This window comes from Camellia sinensis, chromosome 7 (genome assembly GCF_055761805.1).
Source record: "Camellia sinensis isolate YWXY chromosome 7, ASM5576180v1, whole genome shotgun sequence".
Lineage (NCBI taxonomy): Eukaryota > Viridiplantae > Streptophyta > Magnoliopsida > Ericales > Theaceae > Camellia > Camellia sinensis.
Window position 1 is genome coordinate 27,735,094 of NC_138967.1, and position 20,266 is coordinate 27,755,359.

At 40.5% G+C, this 20,266-nt stretch overlaps 1 long non-coding RNA gene and 1 other non-coding gene across 2 annotated transcripts; both read right to left on the reverse strand.

Moving 5' to 3' along the window:
• Positions 1-1,555: 1,555 nt before the first annotated feature.
• On the reverse strand, positions 1,556-3,943 carry LOC114311831 (uncharacterized). The gene is made up of 2 exons (XR_003646642.2): positions 3,720-3,943; positions 1,556-2,090 (listed from the first exon to the last, which is right to left on the reverse strand). It is a non-coding gene; the product is annotated as an uncharacterized LOC114311831 (long non-coding RNA).
• LOC114311903 (small nucleolar RNA snoR8a) lies at positions 3,161-3,251 on the reverse strand. The gene has a single exon (XR_003646663.2). It is a non-coding gene; the product is annotated as a small nucleolar RNA snoR8a (small nucleolar RNA).
• Positions 3,944-20,266: the final 16,323 nt, after the last annotated feature.

Genomic DNA, 20,266 nt, shown 5'->3' on the forward strand with positions numbered 1-20,266 from the left:
TTTTAAGAATTACCATATTGAAAAATATATTTGAAATGATAGTAGAATGTAAATTGACTAAATTGCTCGTAAAGATATTTATAAATTACAGAAGGCACATGTCCACGTGGCCGTATTCATACTGCCACCGTTGTCCTGTGTTTGATGGAAGGTGCAAACATTTGTTTGCAAAGAAACAAATGAAGTTACTGTTAGTTTGACATATAAAAATTAATAAAATTTTTTATTTAATTGAAATTTTTATCTGTTTCTGCAAAAAATTTAAAACATTTGTTTGCAATCATTTATTTTAATTTTTACATATAAAAATTAATTAAAATTTTGTTTGGTTTAGTGAATTTGGGAAATTTTTTTTTGAAAATCACTTTCTATCTCCTATACATCAATCAATTACTTTTTTTCACTTCTCTCTTCTTCTCAATCACTTTTTTTCTCACACACATCTACTCAATTACAATAAAATTATTTCCAAAACTCCTATACTTCAAAACTATTTTCAAAATATACAATCAAACAAACCAAAAAAATTTCTAAACTCGTTCTCCAGAATTTATTTTTAAAATTTATCTCTCAAAACCAACTGAACAAGGCCTAAGTTTTTATTCGATTTTTTTTTGTTCCAAAATATTTGTATCTTTTTAAAAATTAATTTTAAAAATACTATGAATTTTTTATTTTATCCTTCTTTGAAATTCATTACTACTACAAAATATACAATGATGACAATGGCTATTTAAAAAAAAAAGGAAAAAGAAAAGGGGAAATGGTGAATTTTAGATAATTTAGTTAAGTTAGAAAAGAAAATTTTATAGAAATAGACAAATGAGATCAATGAAATGTTTTGAAATGTAGTTATTTTTTATGTTGTGCAGTGTGGTACATTTGTAGTTATTTTTTTATTGAAATGTTTTGAAATGAACATAACTTATATAAGTGAAAGTTTACTATCAATAATTTTTGTAACAAGTACAAGTTGCCGTGAAACTTTCATGATTTATTACGTAAAATAAAATTTAAATTGGTACATACCGATTTAAGCTTTTCCCACCACTCTTCCGGCGTTGTGAACAACCTGGTTTCCCTGTCAAACCCAATGTCTGTGACACCCTTACTGTTATCCATCAACTTGTTCCAAGCTTGCCATTCCTTTTTCAAACTGCTGTACTTGGTCTTCAATTGTTTCATTTCATGACGTCTACCCGTGGGCTTAGCGAATTTCAGTGCAATTTCCTTATACCCTGTTATGGTTATGGTTGTACCTACCTGCTAGCCCGCTAATATTTCATCCCTAACACACTCTAGGAAGATTTATGTGGCTGCACTGTCCCAGTTCGCCTTATGTGCATGATCCAAATCATCAACAAATCCTTTAGTAACTGATGGGCCAACCCCTTTATTTTTAGACGGGGTACGAGGGGACAACCGTGTTGCAACCATTCGACTAATGTGAGAGGACGTATTGTACACATTAGAACCCAGTTGATGAATACATTTCAGACAATAAACTATGACCCATATGCAAAAGAGAACTTTCACAAAAGTTTAACAAAACCAATATAATATTTACTAGTAGCATATAGCGTTCACATAAAAACGATCACAATGCAATTACTTGTTCAAAACATTACTTCTTCAAAACATTACTTATGTACAAGGGTAATGATTTACGAGGTTTACATTCGCAATAATAAGATTATGACCATGATGCACAACACACAAATCACTGTTTTCATTACATACAAAGTATTAATAATGTGCACGACATCAGCCCGTAACTGCATGACATCGGTTGTTGATGAGTCATGGTCAGGGCTCCGTCTCCCTGATTCGTCATACCAACCAATGCAATTAATACATTGCTGATGAATAAGAAACGCAACACTTACTAGTGATGGGAATTACAGTTTGCAAACAAATGGAGTGAGAAATAATCATTTGTTATAACTCACCATGGGCTGGGGCAAACATAATATGCACGGCTAGGATTTTTGTGAGATCTTGATACATTCACAAAACAATGGCCATAGCCACAAGCACACATGCACTGTGGCCACGTCGACGTGGCAGTGGAAAAAGAGGAAGCCATATTACTACACACAGACCAAACACATGACTAAAACAGTACCACAGATTGGGTTTATAATTACAGTACACGTATGTTCGATGAAATATAACAGTTAATTTATAACAGCATACCAGATTAAAGGAATTTGTATTTAATTTATAACAGCAGTTGATTGTTAACAGCATAATAGATTGAGTGAATAGGTAATTAAGTCATAACAATGATTTATTTTTCACAGCAGAGCAGATACCTTTATTTTTCATGAAAACAATTGTGAATTTGTATGTTGTTTTGATAAGGACATTATTATGAAATTAACTCTAACAGATTTGCACAATTCAAATTCACTACGTACAAATCAAATTTATAAGAACAGAGTTGAAAGGAAAAAAAAAAAAGCAAACAAACAAACAGAGTATTGTATATGCCCAACCTAAGAAGATCTTTACACTTTAAAAAATAAACCAACAAATTGTATTTTCCTCAACTTGATTAGCCTCCAATCTTAAAATTGATCATCCTCCAATCTTAAAATTGGTTGATTTGGTAATTTTGCATCTTAACTCAAGTGTTTTCGCACTTGATTTGTCCATTAGTTTACACGTTTTTTTTGTCCATTAGTTTTCAAAATTTGTGTACATTGAAAAAATGTTAAATGAAAGAAGATTTTTTTTTATCAAATTAATAATTCATCAAATTTAAATTAAAAATTTTATTAAATTTGATGAAAAGAAAATTTTAATATATGAGAATAATTTTTAAAAAGATTTTAACAAAAAATTAATAAAGGAATTGAAATAATTCTTATCATGTCAAGTTTTTTATTTAAACTAAAAATCAAATTAGATAAAAATAGAAAAAAAAATTGATGAAGAGTGAGAGATGCTCTAAACAATTAAATGTTTGTTTTAGTTTTTATTTAGATGGAAGAAAGAAAAAAAAGTGACAGTGAAATCTCTAGAAAAACCCAAATGAAGGAAGACCCAAAAAAAAGGGAAATCACAAGAAGTCAAACGAAAACAAAACAAAAAAAATATGAAAACAAAAAACATGAAAGACGAAACCACAACAAAAGAACGTATATGAAGTGGGGGATAATGCTCAAATTCTATAGGTGTAAATAGAGTCTGTTATGCAAAAGTTCGCATTCAGTACGATGAATTTACTTTATAATTAACATAGGACAACAGATTTTCTATGAGTATAAAAAAACTAATTTTAGCAGCACAGAGTAAAATAAATAAAAAAACAAAAAACAAAAAAAAATAGTACTGGACAACAGATTTTCTATTAGAGAAATTTTTTTACAAAAAATTTTGTTTGCTGAGCAAAGAAGAAACCAATAGAACACAAAACAAAAAAAAAAAAAATGTTTGCTGAGCACAGAAGAAACAACTTATACTTTTGTATTTTTTGTTGGACAAGAACACAAAAGAAAACCAGCAAGATCGGTGATTGAACCACCGAAGTTGGAACAAGAAATTTTTTTTTTGAAGGGGATTACATCATCATAGGTGCAGATCGGTGAAGAAAAAAAGAAAATACCATAAATATTTGCTAAATCATAGTAAGATCTGAAACAATGGGTTGAAAACTAGCAAGACCAAGTTCGTCAATGAAGAAGAAGCACATAAATTGGGTTTGGCCACCTAACCTGTTGTAGATCCTCAACAATCAGCTACTTGGTCTTTTCACAACAGTTCTGCCGGAGTGAGCCGTCGGAGAGAGGTATTGCACCCTTTTGTGAAACCTCCAATTAGACCCAAAGTTTAAGTGATAAGATGAGAGATATGAGCACGTTTCCAAACAGATAGGAGCAACAAAGGGTAAAAATGCCTTTTTACCCAGATAATGCCATACAGTTGGATTGCAGCTCCATTACTTAGCTACAATGCGATTTTTTGAATTTATTTATTTATTTATTATTTTTATTTTATTTTATTTTATTTATTTTTTCCGTTGGAGGCTAAAATAGCCTGCCAACCACGTTCCCAAACACCGCCAATATATTAATAGTTGTATGACAAATGTTACTAAATGCCCCTCATGCATTGTTTAATGTTGGGATTACAGTGAAAATTATTTTGAAAATAGTGAAAAAGTTAAAAAAATGTATTAAATTGAGTGAAAAGTGCTATAAAACTAAGGAAAATGTTACACAAACATACATATTATACGAACTCAATGTACGCACTGACATGACAGATACATGTCATTGTCCTGTGGGTCCACTAGAGATAATAAAGCATTCTCTTAGAGCAGGGTCCAGCTGTGGTGGACAATACACAACTCCCCATCTCTCATTCTCACCCTCTCTCTCTAAGACCAGGAAGTCTCAGTCCTTCTCCTTTGGCAATCTTGGCCCTTTTCGTTTCACTCGCTGGTGAGGTCACGTCTTGTCCCAAGATATTTTTGAACACCCTTCTGGGTTTCTCTCTTCCTTAGACGATCTTGGCTTGCGATCTCTCCTTTTTCAGTCTCACCACTCACAAAACCCTAACACAAATCTCTGAATTTGTTTCTTAATTTCACACTCTAGCCCTCTGAATCTCTATTGTAAAAAAAAAAAAAAAAAAAAATGATTTGCAGAGTGTACAGATTTGCACTGTGTTTTTGTACACTGGTTCGTTGATTTATCAACATTACCCCATCCCTCCATTAATGTTGGAGATGGTAAATAGCCAAATCTTCAACTCGTAGCTACCACTGGAGTTTGAATCGACTTTGAGGCGAGATTCGTGATTGATGAGACCAGCAATATTGGGCATTTTTTTTTTGTTTCTCTTTACCAGTTAACCAGAAACTGTGCATTTTTTTTCTCTTAAAAGTTGTTTACGTTTGTGTAGCTCGACTTTTTTGCACCCCCTTTCGGAAGCTAGAAAGAAGCCCTATAGTTCAGACTCCCGCGGTTCTAAATCTAATCTCACAAGTGCAGTATAAAATTGATAAACACCAAAGAGTCTAAATCCGAAAAATCTTTTGGAAAATCGATTTTGAGTCAAAAATGCCAAAATTGGACTGCTTTGCCAGATACAGAGTCGCCACCTAAATATTTTTTTTTGGAAAAATTTAGAAAACCCATTACTCGTGCCAAAGGCCACGTGTCCGTCGTTACCAAGATTGTCTTGGCTCAGGAACTTAGGTACGAGAGGGGGAAGGTCATGAATTGAGCACCCCGCTCGCCCGATCAAAGATTGGCCTCTACTAATTATGATATGATTTTTATCAACATTATATGCTCTTGTTCCGATTTATTAGGCTAGCATTACTACGTGATGCGCACAAACAAGGTATAGACTAATTTGTCCGAATTGGAACAATTCAATTTCATGTTTGTTTTTCGAAAAGGGTTTGATTTTGCCACTTAACAAAGTAGGCTTAAAGTTTGTGAATTTGCCACTTGACAAAGTGGGCTTAAACGTACATTTATTGAATCATTCCAATTTGAGCAACAGGCCTTCATCCACAGGCATTCAAACAGTTATAGCAAGTAAGCACTTAGCCTCATGGCAGGCATGCTAATCATGGCAGTCACTCACACTCATGCAAGTATGCCAAAGCATTAAAAACTCATCTAGTACTCCAAGCCAAAAAAGGAACTAGTTAGAAAAATGCATGATTCCTAACTTATGCAACATTCCTAATGCAACACATGCAATATGCAATTAGATAGGCTCGACAACTTAACATGTTATTTGCAACAATTTCATAGCATGCGTATAAACACGTATTCAGCGAGAAATGACAAGGAAGTTAGAATGACGAACCGAGCCTCTATGCATGTAAGACAAATGAATGGATGCAAGCAAGCGATATGCTAATTAAAACATGATGCTCCTAATCTAACCATCAAAAACAGATAAAAAAAAGGGAGAAAGACGTGGGGTTAGAAGATATACATATTATTACATTACGCTCTCACGAAGGAGAGTCCAAATGAATAAACTAGCTAAGCTAAACTACTTAACTAATTATTACAGAACTTGAATGAATAATTAACTAACTATCTAAGCTAATTAATTAAGAATTTAACTAGGCTAAGCTAATTACATATTACAACACAACTAATTAGCTACCACTAATTAAGCTAATTAAATATTACAACACAAACTAATTAGTTACAACTAATTAATCTAATTAAATATTGCAACAAATAAATGATTAATTGCCAATCAAACTAATTAACCATTCCCGGGAAGGGAAGGAGGCCCATGCATGCTTGGTTTTCACCCAAAGAACATCCACTGTCTGCCCCCGAAAGCCTCTGTTTGCACAACCCTTGCACTATTTTCCTTCTCCAGATCAACTCTGCCATGCTTCACAAGCACATTGCCCAAAATTCACTGGTGGCTAGTAGGCCAGAAGGGGTGGCCGACCGGCTACCATTGAGGGGTTGCCGTCCAACACTGGTGGCCGGCAGGCTAGTCACAGTGGCCGGTCGGCCACTGATGACACCATTTTTTGTTGCAACAGAGAGAGCAAATAGGGCAAAAAGAGGGTATTCTCATAGGTTGTTTGTACTGTGTATCCCTTCTTACCATCAAAACATCTCAAAGGAGTGATACACTTGGTCCTTAAACCATCAATCAAGCAATTTCATTGCATAATGGCTAAGGAATCAAGATGTACAAGTTACTAAATGCATAAACAAAACCAAAACCATCACCCTATCATGTATGATCAAGGGTAATGGAGACTTAGGAAACTTGGCACATTTCATCACTTTGAGTATGAAATGCCCAAATTTTCCTTGTGTTCAATTAACGTCCGATTGAACACATCAAAACACAACCAATTTCTTATCTTGCACCATTTTAATTTCAACTTTTAGTTTCTCATTTTAATTACATTTCCATTCCTTAACCAATTAAGTCCATTGGTGAGTTGTCTTCTAAAGAGAAGGAAGTGTCAAACAAGGGGTAGTTTAAGGCAAGAGAGAGATGTCATGCCGTTAGTAATGAACCTCCAAAAGAGGATTAAACCATTAAGCATGGACCTCAATCTCAATCTTAAACGACCCTAAGGTTGAAACAACCCTCAATGCAAACAAAAAAAGTCAAGAAATGAGGAAGGTTGCAGAGATTAATGAGTGTTGAAATGAGGGGAGGCTAACCCCTCCAAATTTAGACTTCAAAACATGATTTTTACTACTGAAAATACTCTGAAATTCAGTGTTCAAAATCCTTAGAAAAGATGGTTTGAAAGTGGGAAACAAATGTGGAAAAGCCTTACAAGCAAGGAATAAAGAAAGGTGAGATACCCCCCTAACCTTAAATGGCCTAAAACACCAATTTTAGCCCACAAAAACAAAGTATTTTATAGCCCCAAAACAGCCCAAAAATAGTGGAAAGAGATATAAAAGCAGGTATGCAAAACAAGTTTAAAAGACAAGTATTATACCTCTTGTAGCAAAGATCAATTCTGGCACTAATGCAAGCCAAAACTACCTTCAAGAGCTCCAAGAAGACTTTAAGGAACCTCAACTCAAAGATGATCAACTTTGGTTAAGGTGGTGTGGGCAAAAGTGTAGCGTATGTAAGCTAAAATGCACAAATTTGCAAGAGAGAGAGAGATTTTTGTTCGAAATTTTCTAATCCTAAAAAATGGGGAGAAAACCCATATATATAGAAAAACATGCATTTGACTGAGAGAAATCCCTCCATACATGTGTAGGGAGATGAAACCAATTGTGCCAACAGCTAGAACAGTTGTCACCAAAATATCTGCAAAAAAGACACTAGCGGCCGGCAGCCACCAGGTGTTGCAGGCTTGAAGGTTTTGGTCCAAAACTAGGCATAGAATGAACAGGGTGTGAATGCTCAAAGGCAGGGCATTCCGCTGAAGACTTCAAGCACTAAAATGAGCACATGCAAACATAATCATCGAGTGCACAAGCGATGACGTCCCAGTCTTGAGACGGTCAAAAATAGGGTGTCTACAGTTGTCCCTCTTTGACAGAACTCGAAAGTCATGAAATGATGTGAGTAAATGTCAAAGCCCAAAGACAACCCATTTTGACAAGGTTGTAAGACTTGGACAAACAAATGAGACAAAGAACAGTTGCGTCCACAGCCTACCTATATATCCCTTTGCAAGGAATCAAACCAGCTTAGTTTGGGGGCCAGATGCAAGCGAGATGCATGATACAATAACATAACTTATGATCATGCAATGAGGCTGTGCAATGAAACATTGGAATGCAAATGCAATGCAAAGAAAATGCCACATTTGAACAAACCAAAACAAGGTACATCAATTCTAATCTTGAGAAGAAACAAGTAAGTAAATAATCATGTCACGCATGAGAATCACAAGCTAAACCACATTTCATACATAAAGGATGTAAGAAAATTATGCAAGCTTAAATACACGTTGTGTAGGAAAGGTGAAGGGCGACGTAACCGTTGGGCACACCCAAGGTCTCAACTGAGATCCTAACGTGTTGCACGCGTGAGGAGGAAGGGTGGTGTGAACACCAAGCACACTCGAATGTTTTTAACCGATTTGCAATCCTAATGCGTTGCATGCGAGAGGAGGAAGGGTGGTATGAACACTGGGCGCACTCGAATGTTTTTAGTAGATTTGCAATCCTGACGCATTGCACCCGAGAGGAGGAAGGGTGGTGTGAACACCAGGCGCACCCGAAAGTTTTTAATCAATTTGCAATCCTAACGCATTGCACGCTAGAGGAGGAAGGGTGGTGTGAACATCGGGCGCACCCGAATGTTTTTAACCAATTTGCAATCCTAACACATTGCACACAAGAGGAGGAAGGGTGGTGTGATCACTGGGTGCACTCAAATGTTTTTAATTGATTTGAAATCCTAACGCATCGCACGCGAGAGGAGGAAGGGTGGTGTGAACACCGGGTGCACCCGAATGTTTTTAACTGATTTGCAATCCTAACGCATCGTACACGAGAGAAGGAAGGGTGTTGTGAACACTGGGCGCACTTGAATGTTTTTAACCAATTTGCAATCCTAACGCGTTGTACGCGAGAGGAGGAAGGGTGTTGTGAACACTGGGCGCACCCGAATATTTTTAACTGATTTGTAATCCTAACGCGTCGCACGCGGGAGGAGGAGGGGATGGTGTGAACACCGGGCGCACCCAAATGTTTTTAATAGATTTGAAATCCTAACGCGTTGCACGCGAGAGGAAGAAGAGCGGTGTGAACACCGGGTGCACCCGAATGTTTTTAACCGATTTGCAATCTTAACGCGTTACAAGCGAGAGGAGGAATGGTGGTGTGAACACTGGGCATACCCGAATGTTTTTAACAGATTTGCAATCCTAACGCGTTGCACGCGAGAAGAGGAAGGGTGTTGTGAACACCGGGCGCACTTGAATGTTTTTAATCGATTTGAAATCCTAACGCATTGCATGCGGGAGGAGGAAGGGTGGTGTGAACACCAGGCGCACTCGAATGTTTTTAACTGATTTGCAATTCTAACGCGTTGCATGTAAGAGGAGGAAGGGTGGTGTGAACACTGGGCACATCCGAATGTTTTTGACCAATTTGAAATCCTAACACGTTGCATACGAGAGGAGGAAGTGTGGTGTGAACACTGGGTGCACCCGAATGTTTTTAACCGATTTGCAATCCTAACGCATTGCACGCGAGAGGAGGAAGGGTGGTGTGAACATCGGGTGTACCAGAATGTTTTTTACTGATTTGCAATTGGCACGAATGATTTTATCTGGAACTCCTCTGAATGAACAATACATACAATATCGTGCATTTCTTCGAATGACCCATACATACAATATCGTGCCTGTATAAGAAAGAAATGTTCTATGCAAGACAAACAATCGAGATACAATGGCATCTTTCATGCGAGAAACAAAAATTGAAGCATATTCCATGCATGATATAAGAGCGGAAGCATATTCTCTGCATGAAACAAAAGCGAGAGCATATTCTATGCGTGCTTCATAACGGATGCAAGATGTGCATGCAATACCCACGAAATGTATATCTTACGCAAGGAAGTGAAATGAAATGTATATTCTATGCAACAATGTGAAATGCAGATTCAAAAGCATAATTTGACAAAAACAAATTCAGTAGCAACTTCCGATTTACCTCTTGAAAGAGTTACCATATGTTTAAAGGATACACCTCGTTTATGTTGACAGGTGACGAACATCGCGCACCGAAAACATAGTTTTGAGCTTCCGTTGGACATTCCGAACCCAACAGTGAACAATCCCTTCAATTCTTGGAAACCTAGGACACAAAACAGCATTAGGACCCCATGGGAGGCCACTGGTCACTTGCCGGCCACAAGAGGAGGCCGCCGGTCACCTGCCGGCCTTCAATAACTGTTGCCGGCCACAAAAGTGGCCTGCCGGCCACCTGTGGCAGTTTTGGGTATTTTGGTCTTTTTACCCATGGGTCTTTAAGTATAAGGCTTGGGGTCTTGTTTCCTCATAACCCTAAGAACGAAATTGCTCCCTCTCTCTCTCTAGGTGCTCCTTCTCTCCAGATTTGTGCTTTCTACGCGTTTTCCAACACACCACGCAAAGTTTATTCGCTAAACCCTCTTTGTGTCCTCCATTTTGAACCGATTGAAATTTGATTTCGGCGTTTTTTCTTGGAGTTTCACCACTTGAGGCTTGTTCCCCTCGAGTTTCACCCGGGTTTGGTGCCTTTTTCCAGGGTTTGACTTTTCCTTCCACTTTCTCTCTCTAAGGGTTTGACTTTTTCCAAGTTTGCCCTTTTGCCTTCGTTTTTCTTCATTCTTCACCACTTTCGCATCTTCTTTCCAGATGGCGGATGATCTACCCCATGACGGAGCTCCGTTCAAGATTCTAACTTCGGTAGAGATAGAGGCCGAGCTTGAGCCCGAGATATTACCGCTGGGAGTACGCCCCTTTGATCCGGCGACATACCATCCTCGGACACACGTACTACTACCTGGGGGTATAAAGCATTTCAGAGAGTTTGCGCGACGCGCACCAGAGGACCTCTTGCTACGGAAGTCGGATTCCCATTTGTCTTACGGCACCACCAAGGTATACACTATATTCTCATGTTTTCTTTACTTTACATTGCATTTCTTGCTTTAATTGTATTCCTTGCTTCAATTGCATGCTTACACTGCATTTCTTGCCTTAATCACACTCTTGCACTGTATTTCTTACACTGCCTTTCATCTGTCTGTTCTCATATCACTGTATATCATTGTTCCGACCACATGAGGACTCTCACTCCACTAGGGGCTATGGAGCCACGTCTGCAAGGGACTGGTATATGGAGCTCCCTGCTGGTGTTCGCTACATTATCGATGAGGCTGGCTTCGGCTTATTTTGCACGGGGCTATCGCGCCATATCGTGAGTCAACCACTTCTTGGTGCATTAGTGAAGCGGTGGTGGGATACCACCAACTCCTTTCACTTCTCCACAATTGGGGAGATGATGATAACGCCCTACGACTTCGCCATGCTCACAGGTGTAGAAGTAGGGGGTAATACGATCCCTTACGGTATGGACATGGGGGAGTGGGAGGCCACCTGGCTACACCTGCTGGGAGCACGCCCACCTCTCTTCCGACTAGCGATGGTATGATATAGCTGGTTTGTCGAGCACTTCCGAGGGAGAGAGCCAGAGACCCCAGAAAAGACTGAGCACTACGCCCGGGGCTTTTTGATGTTCCTCTTCAGTACCACCTTGTTTGCGAACAGGTGGAACACCGTAGGGCTGTATCTCCTGAGCGCCCTGGTGGACTTATCTCAAATCCGACTCTATGATTGAGGAGAAGCTGGCCTCGCCACACTATATGGCTATATGAGCTCGACATCTTGGAGGAGGGGAGACAGGGTCGGCGGCCATTAGAGAGCCTGGGAGGTATGCTTTACACCTCTGCTTTACATTTTCTATCTTCCATTTCTGTGCTTTCTACTTTGTACTTTCAGTACACTGCATACTATACTCTTTACATGTATACACTGCATTCTGCATCGCACATTCTGTATTCTCTATATATGTACACTCTGTACACTGTACTACACATTCTGCTTTCTGTATCTGCACTTGTACTTTCTGTAAACTGTATATACATTCTACTTTCTATATTTTACATTTTGCATTCTCTGTATCTATACACTCTGTACACTTTACTACACATTATATTTTCTGTACATTATATACACATTCTGCTTTCTGCATTCTGTGTTCTTTGTATCTATACACTGTACACTCACTGTTGCCTTTTCCTTGCAGCTTTGGGTATATGCATATTTCCTGACCCTCGCTTCGAAGCTAGAGGTAGAGATGCCTCCTGTTGTGCTGTACTCTTATCGGTATGACGACAGATACCTGCGAAGGACTCGGGAGACCTTCACATTCTTCCGCCGGTACTTTGACATAGTGACTGCGCCAGAGGTAACCCAAAACTCATAGTTATTTTTTCTTTATCAACAACTGACGATGACTAACCATCTGTATATCCCCTGTTTGCAGATGACTTGGCAGCCTTGGGCGATGATCCTGGATGAAGTCAAGGACCAGTATGTTGGTACCTAGGGGGCTTCTCGTTTTCAACTTTTGCTAGAGGGCCCGGTTTGTCGAGCCTGGTTTCTGGGCGAGCGATTCATATGCTAGACCATGGGTTTGCCTGAGCCAGTAGTTCCCATGCCTCCTCCAGCATCTATGAGGGCTACAGACAGCCTCTCATTTGAAGAGATGATCCAGTTCACGGAAGGCTTGGATATCGACTACTTTCGTTGGAAGGGGGATTATTTGACATTCATTCTGACACACCTCATGCCTCCCTTGGTGGGTGCTTTTGTAGGTAGAGCAACAGGTACCCCTATGGCAGGTAGGACTCGGGGGACGAGGGCCAGGACTGGAGGGGTTCCTCCTGCGGGACAGGCTACTAGTTGGCCAGAGGTCCCGACCATGCTGACATGCTAGAGGCCGGCTAGGAAGTCCTATCAAATTCCGATTGAGCCAACAGAGGCCGGGCATAGATACGTCCGAGCTCATGACGCACCTCCGGTATGTACCACATTTTCTTCAGCTTTCCATTTTCTTTTTGATATTTGTTCCTTTCAGATACTGATCATTCCCAACATATCTACAGGCACCCCTGAGGTACACTGAGGGACTGCTTGAGTTAGTAACCTCGTTCGAGAGCATGATTCTAAGGAGGGAGGCATTGCTCAGTCTCCACGGCATTCAGGTATTCTTCCTCTATTCATTGCCCACATTTCAGTATTCTCCACACTGTTGTGCACATCATTCTTACTAAAGCACTGCACTGATACTCATATCACAACATGCGTTTTGCCCCTTGTCACATCACATTAATATACCGCACTGACACACTATACTGTACTTGCACTGTATCTCACTCATTACATTATTTCACTTTCATCATACTGCATCTGTAACTATACTTTGTATATGATACGTCAATATTGTATCTTTTCAAGTTCCAGCCATACCGAGAGCACCAACGACAGTGACTGGGTCTATACCATCACCACCTCCTCCAGTAGTAGAGAGGAGAGAGAGACGGGCGAGCCGAGAGGGTCATCATGGTTGAGGCCAGAGAAGTCCTTCAGAGCAAGTGTTAAGTGACAATGATGCTGAGACCAATGCCTCCGAGGAGGCAGTGATTCCGCAATTTGAGTCCTCCAAGAGTGGAAATGACGGTGGCTCGAGATATGAGAGTGGAAGTGATGCTGAGTCAGGCTCTGGAGCAGAGAGTGGGGATGATTCCGGTTCTGGCTCAGCATCTGAGTCAGATAGCAGCGCTGATGGAGACAGCTCTGAGTCTCCCCCCATAAAGAGGATGAAGAGGGCCTCTCGAGCCTGCTATGACTAGCGTTGATTTTTTTTTTTTTTTTTGGGTACTTTGCTTAGTTTCTTTTTATTAGTAGCATTAGCACATGTATAACTTTAGGAAGTGCTATTTTCTTTAAAACTTTGTACTCCCTTTTTGTAAAAAGCCATGATCGGAATAAAACCGACAGTTTTATGAAAAATGTGTCGTCATTTTTGCATCATGAACACCATGCAACATGAAATGAACTGGGAATTGAATGGCCAAGAGCACTTGATTAAATAAATGCTTAATCGGGTATTGAACTGACGAACAACCAAAATAAAAAATGCAATATATAACTCAATAAACAAAACAACAACAACTTGATAAACAAAACAACTCAAATCCAAGTCGACAAACTTGCCAAAACCAAAAGGACTCAAAACAAGAGCTTAAAACACACAAAGAGCAGAACAAAACACATGCTTCCTACATTGTTCGACACAAGGATGGACGGCATACCTGAGAGGAAGGGTACCAGCCAGAGGAGAAAGGTTGCCAGCCACGAAAAGTGGCCTGTCGGCAACCAATGTGCAGAACCTCCAGATTGTTGACAGCTGGCTTCCATTCACTGCCTTATCTTCTACAAAAAGGTTGAGCTTCGGGATTTCTTCATTTCAGCTACAAATTCTTCACAAATGGAGCCAATTTTAGCCGAAAAACTCTTAGATTGGATTGTAACTTTAGACGGCTCAGAAAAGATGAATTTTCGAGATTTCGGCATAAATGCACTTTTCCCACTGAGCCGTTCTCTGCTTTATTTTTCGTTCCTTCATGCCACGGCTAGATGTTGGAACTCGATTACACATGTCTTTCGCTTAGGGGGACAAGAGATATGCCTGACAATTGAAGAATTTCAGGTGCTAATGGAATCCCGACGAGACGAGGAAATCATACCTTAGCCCTGTTTCGGCCACATCCAAGCTTTGGGACGGATGTGTGGGCTCACTCTACATGAGGCTCGATCTTTGGTTCACAACGGAGAGCTGGACATTCTCAGTCTGATTCATCTATTTTCTACCGTTGGTGACCGCGACGACCTTCTTTGGCGAGGTTTCCTGCAGTAGGCCCCTTGCTTGTGTATGCTGGCTCATTTCCTTCTTGCCCCTAGTTTCAGAGGGTCTACCATTCGGCTAATTGAAAGTGGCGCAAGGCCTGAAAGAGGGCAAGAGTTGTATTGGCCTGGTGCTGACTGAGACTTTCATGGGCTTAGACGCCTTCCATCAGCGAGAGACTACCAAATTCGTAGGGAGTCCACTACTTATTAAGGTAATGTTTCCCACCATTTCTTATATGTGTTTCTCACATCACTCGGCACTCACGCTCTGTTTTTCTCTTAAAGCCCTTTTTTTACTTTTCTCTCCATATACATCTCTCTATTCTTTAATTTCTTTTTTCTTTCATCGCTCCCCAAGTGTGGCTAATAGACAAGCTAAAGGTAGTGGACTCTTTCCTTGAGTACTTAGCTCGAGGCTATTTTTTTCACCACCGACTAGTAGATTTTCCAAATGAAGGGTAGTGGTGCCACTGGATGTGTACCAGGTCTGTTGTTGGCATTGCTTGGCGTTGCCCCTGGCTTAACTTGACCGAAATGAGCTACAACATGAATCGACAACATGGCATTCAATTGATCGGCCTTATACACTGTGTATTCTTCTTTTCGTTCAGGATCAAACGTCAGTTTGGACATGATTAGACCTGCCTAGAGGAAGGGGTAGAGTATCCTGTTTCATTCCCTATCCGAGATTCATATTTGGCTAGGTACCTCACTGCTTGGAGGATAAGAGAGCTTCTGGCCCGTGCCCCTAATTTCAGCTGTGTCCTTTCTGGCGAATGCCTGGTTTGGTTCGAGGATGAGGCACAAATCGGGCCCACTTTGGCATCAGAAGCTTCCACAAACACAAGCGGCGGACGCAGGAGCACCTGACTCTTCTATGCCCCTAGTTTATTACTTTGATATTTCTTTTCAAGTTTTTTGAATGTAATAAAAGCAACTTTGATTTGTATCGAGAGTTGGAGAACTTTGTATTGAAATCAATGAAATTAAAATTGTGAGCACTGAAAATTTTCCTTTTGGTCCAAAAATGGTCTAAGTTGTAAAAGGTAAAATTTGAACAAAATCAACTTTTATCAAAACTTTTCAAAACCATTTTCGATAAGGATCACCACTTGACACACACGGAATCAATCCTCGAGATGTATAACCCCGAATCCAAAGATCACAAATTGCCCCATAATTGAATAAGACTGCACATCAGTAGAGATTACAACCAAACTTTTAGGTAAAGAACGAGCAAAGATGACCAGATCAACACATGGATAGGACAGTTGAATTGGAGGTGTTTACGACCGGACTTCAGGATAAAGTTGCCTATGTATCCCGAAGATGGGAATCAAGCCTTACGTAGTTTGGTTAGGGTTCACTCGAATATTGACACTCTCCTTTTGCGCTTTAACTTTTGCCAAGGCCGCCCTTTAGGGTTTTCAACCTTGCGAGCTCAGTTTTTCTTTATTTCTAATTTTTTGTTCTCTAACTTTTGCATAGGTCACCCTTTCGGGTATTCGGCCTAGCGAGCCTCTCAGGGATAATATTTCTTCAACTTGTCCATGTTGATCAGTTGGGAAAATTCTAGGCCATCCAGGTCCATGAGAATAACAGCTCCACTCGACCAAATAGTTTTGATGATGTAAAGACCAATCCAATTGGGTCTGAACTTGCCCCTAGGGTCATGGATGGGAGCTCGGTTGTCTTTCAGCACCAAATCCCCCTCTTTGAGATTTCAAGACTTAACCTTCTTGTTAAAAGCCCTAGCAATCCTGCGTTGATAACCCTGAACATGGTACAATGCTTTTAGCTTTCTCTTATGAAACAACATCAGTTCTTCGAACCCGCTCTGTTGCCAGTCCGCCTCTGCTATCTGATACTTAGCCATAACTCGTAGCGATGGGACTTCTATTTTGATTGGCAGAACAACTTCCATCCCATAGACAAGAGAGAAAGGAGTTGCCCCAGTAAACATCCGGATTGAAGTTCTATAGCCCCAGAGTGCGAATGGCAATTTGTTTGGCCAGTCCCTGTAGGTCTCAACCATTTTCTATAGAATATGCTTGATGTTCTTGTTGGCGGCCTCAACAGCTCCGTTGGTTTGCAGTCGATATGTAGATGGCTTATGAAAAGCCACGTTGTATTTCTCCAACTAGTCGATTAGTTCCTTCTTGAAATGGGAGCCATTACCTGAAATGATCTCATTTGGGACTTCATATCGGCAAATGATGTTGTTTTAGATAAACTTAGCCATGTGCGCTGCTTTTAACACTGCGTAGGACTAAGCTTCCACCCACTTTGTGAAATAATCAATTGCCACCAGAATGTATTCATGCCCATTTGACACTTTTGGTGTGACTGCCCTAATGACGTCGATTCCCCATACTGAGAAAGGCCATGGTGAAGTCATGTTGTATAACTTCGACGGCGGGATGTTCATGCGATTCGCATAAATTTAGTATTTGTGGCATCGCTGAACAAAACCGATACAATCCCCCTCCATAGTAGACCAGTAGTAACCTTGCCTGAGAATCTTCCGGGCTAACATTACTTCGTTCATGTGCGCTCCGCACTCTCCCCCATAGACGGCCTCCATTAGGCACTTTGATTCCTCTGTTTCGACACACAACTTGTGCATTCCCAAATGAGCCTTCTTGTATAGTTTACCTCTGTAGATGATAAATTGAACGGCCATCCGCCGTATTGCCCTTTTCTCTTTGGCATTTGCCCCTGGTGGATAAACCTCATTTTCCAAAAAGTTCTTGATATCATAGAACCAAGGGTTTTTATCTTGTGCTTCATCTATTGCGGCGATAGTCTCGTAGGTCGGCGTATATCTCTGCTCAATGATGATCAGACGCATCCGGACTCCAAGCAGGATGTCTATCATAGAAGATAGAGTTAATAAAGCGTCAGGGAATATATTGTTCTCTGTCAGTAGATACGTGAAAGTTAGCTTTTCAAACCTGTCTCCATTTGCTTGAGACACAACTAGGTTCGAGTCCCCGATGGCGTCCAACCTTTTTGGCCCTAGTTCTAGGGCGGCTTCCAAACCAGCGATACACGCCTCGTATTCTGCTTCGTTATTGGATACCTTGAACCGGAGTTTGAAGGCTAAAGGCATATGGAAATTATCGGGTGCTATCAGTAACACATCTATCCCATAACCGTATTGATTAGACGCTCTGTCAAAGTGTAGCGGGTCTTATAATCCGGTATTTTCTTGTTCAAATAGTAAATGGCTTTCTTCATCCTACCCTCAGATTTCTAAGCAAGCATGCATCCTATTGTTGTGTCTGTTACTGACAGATACAAAATCAAGGGCTTCCCCAGCTCTAGCAGGGACAACACAGGTGGATTCTGAAGGTACTGTTTGATCTGCTCAAAAGCGAATTGACACCGATCATCCCATTGAAATTTCTTTCCTTTCTTTAGGAGACCAAATAGTGGTTCACAAGTCAAGGTTAATTTAGAAATAAACTGTCTTATTAATTGTACTTTACCCAGAAAGCCTTGCACTTCATTTTCAGTCCTTGGTGGTGTCATTTCTAGGATGGCCTTGATTTTGAAAGGATCTACCTCGATGCCTCTCTGTGTGATCAAGAAACCCAGTATTTTCCCTGCTGTTGCACCGAAAGTACACTTCTGCGGATTCAACCTTAGTCTGTATTCTTTAATTCGTTGAAAGAATTTCTTCAAGGCAGTATAGTGGCATTCTATTTCTTTGGACTTGACAATCATGTTGTTCATATACACCTCGACCTCTTTGTGGATCATATCATGCAGAATAGTGGTTGGAGCCCATTGATAGATAGCCCCGGTATTCTTCAACCCAAACAACATCACCCTGTAGCAGTAAGTATCCCACGGCGTAGTAAATGCAGTTTTCTCTCTATCTTCGGGTGCCATCAGAATCTGGTTATACCTGGAAAATCCATCAATGAATGAGAACAATGCACGACCCGCTGTGAAGTCCACTAATTCATCAATGTGCCGCAAGGGAAAGTCGTCCTTCGGACGGGCTCTGTTTAGATCTTTGAAGTCCACACACACCCAAATTATGCCATCTTTTTTCGATACTGGGATGATATTGGTCAACCAAGTCAGATACTCAAATACTAGCAAGAACGCTGCGTCTATCTTCTTGGTGACCTTTTCCTTAATCTTCAAAGCCCAATCCGGGCGTATTCTCCGCAACTTTTGTTTGACGGGTCGGGCCTCAGGGTCAAGAGGGATCCGATGCTATACAATCTCAGGATCGATTCTAGGCATGTCTTCGTAGGACCACGTGAAAACATCTTTGAAATCTTTTAATAAAGCGACTAAGCACTCACGCTCCTCTGAAGACAACGTGGACCCGATCTGGCCCAGACGCGGAGCCTTCTCAGTACCCATATTAAAAGTAATGATTTCATCAGTAAGGGGTTTTGCAAACCTCTCATCCTCTCGAGTAATCAAAATTTTCAAAACCAGAGGAATTCCTTCCTCTTAATTTTATTAAAATTTTGAAAATCCTGATCAATACAATGGACAAACGGCACAGTGAAATATTCAGAATCTGTAGTGGCATTCTCATGTATTAAGTCCAACTCATCCAGTTCTTCACTTACAACCTACTCAAAGGCAAAAGAAAAAAAACGACCTAGACAAGACCTTAGCATCCGGGTTATCACCCCCAGGAATACCGGACTTAGACTTAGAAGTACCGAAATCTGATTCCGACTCCACAGACTCTGTGGAATTAGATTTTGGCTCACTGCCCAACTCAGAACTACTAGATAGGTAGCCCTCCTTCAGCCGCCAAATGAGGGATGGTGTGTCAGATGCATCCAAAATGCTGCTAGAAGGGTTCACACTCGGTTAGTCCCCGATCATGGAAATGGTCAGGTTATCTCCCAAGCTCTCTAAGTTGATCGGAGGATCTGAAAGGAGACATGTCAATGCTGCCCCCTACTTCAAGTTCGTTGCTGTCCAGGTCATTTTCTATGCTCTTCTCAGCTTCAATAGTAATTGGATCAGCCCTTTTCTCTGTATTACTGTCTTGTAGCTGCAAGTCAAAGAAAATTTCAAAGCCAGGAACCCGCTGCTTCTCAGAGTTGAACCAGGGTTTGGGGAAACTGCAAAATGGGAAGTTTTCTCCCTCCCAAACAAAATGGCCATTCAGTGTTCCCCGGATCGGCTTGTGAACCAGCTCATAGCATTTCCTGGCCTGTTTAGCTTTGGCTCTGCTTGCCATCTCTTTTCCTTTCCTAACCCAATCCTCTTTGGTAGGCGTATAGCCAAGACCAAAGACATGCAGATTATGTGACACATCGGCCAGTG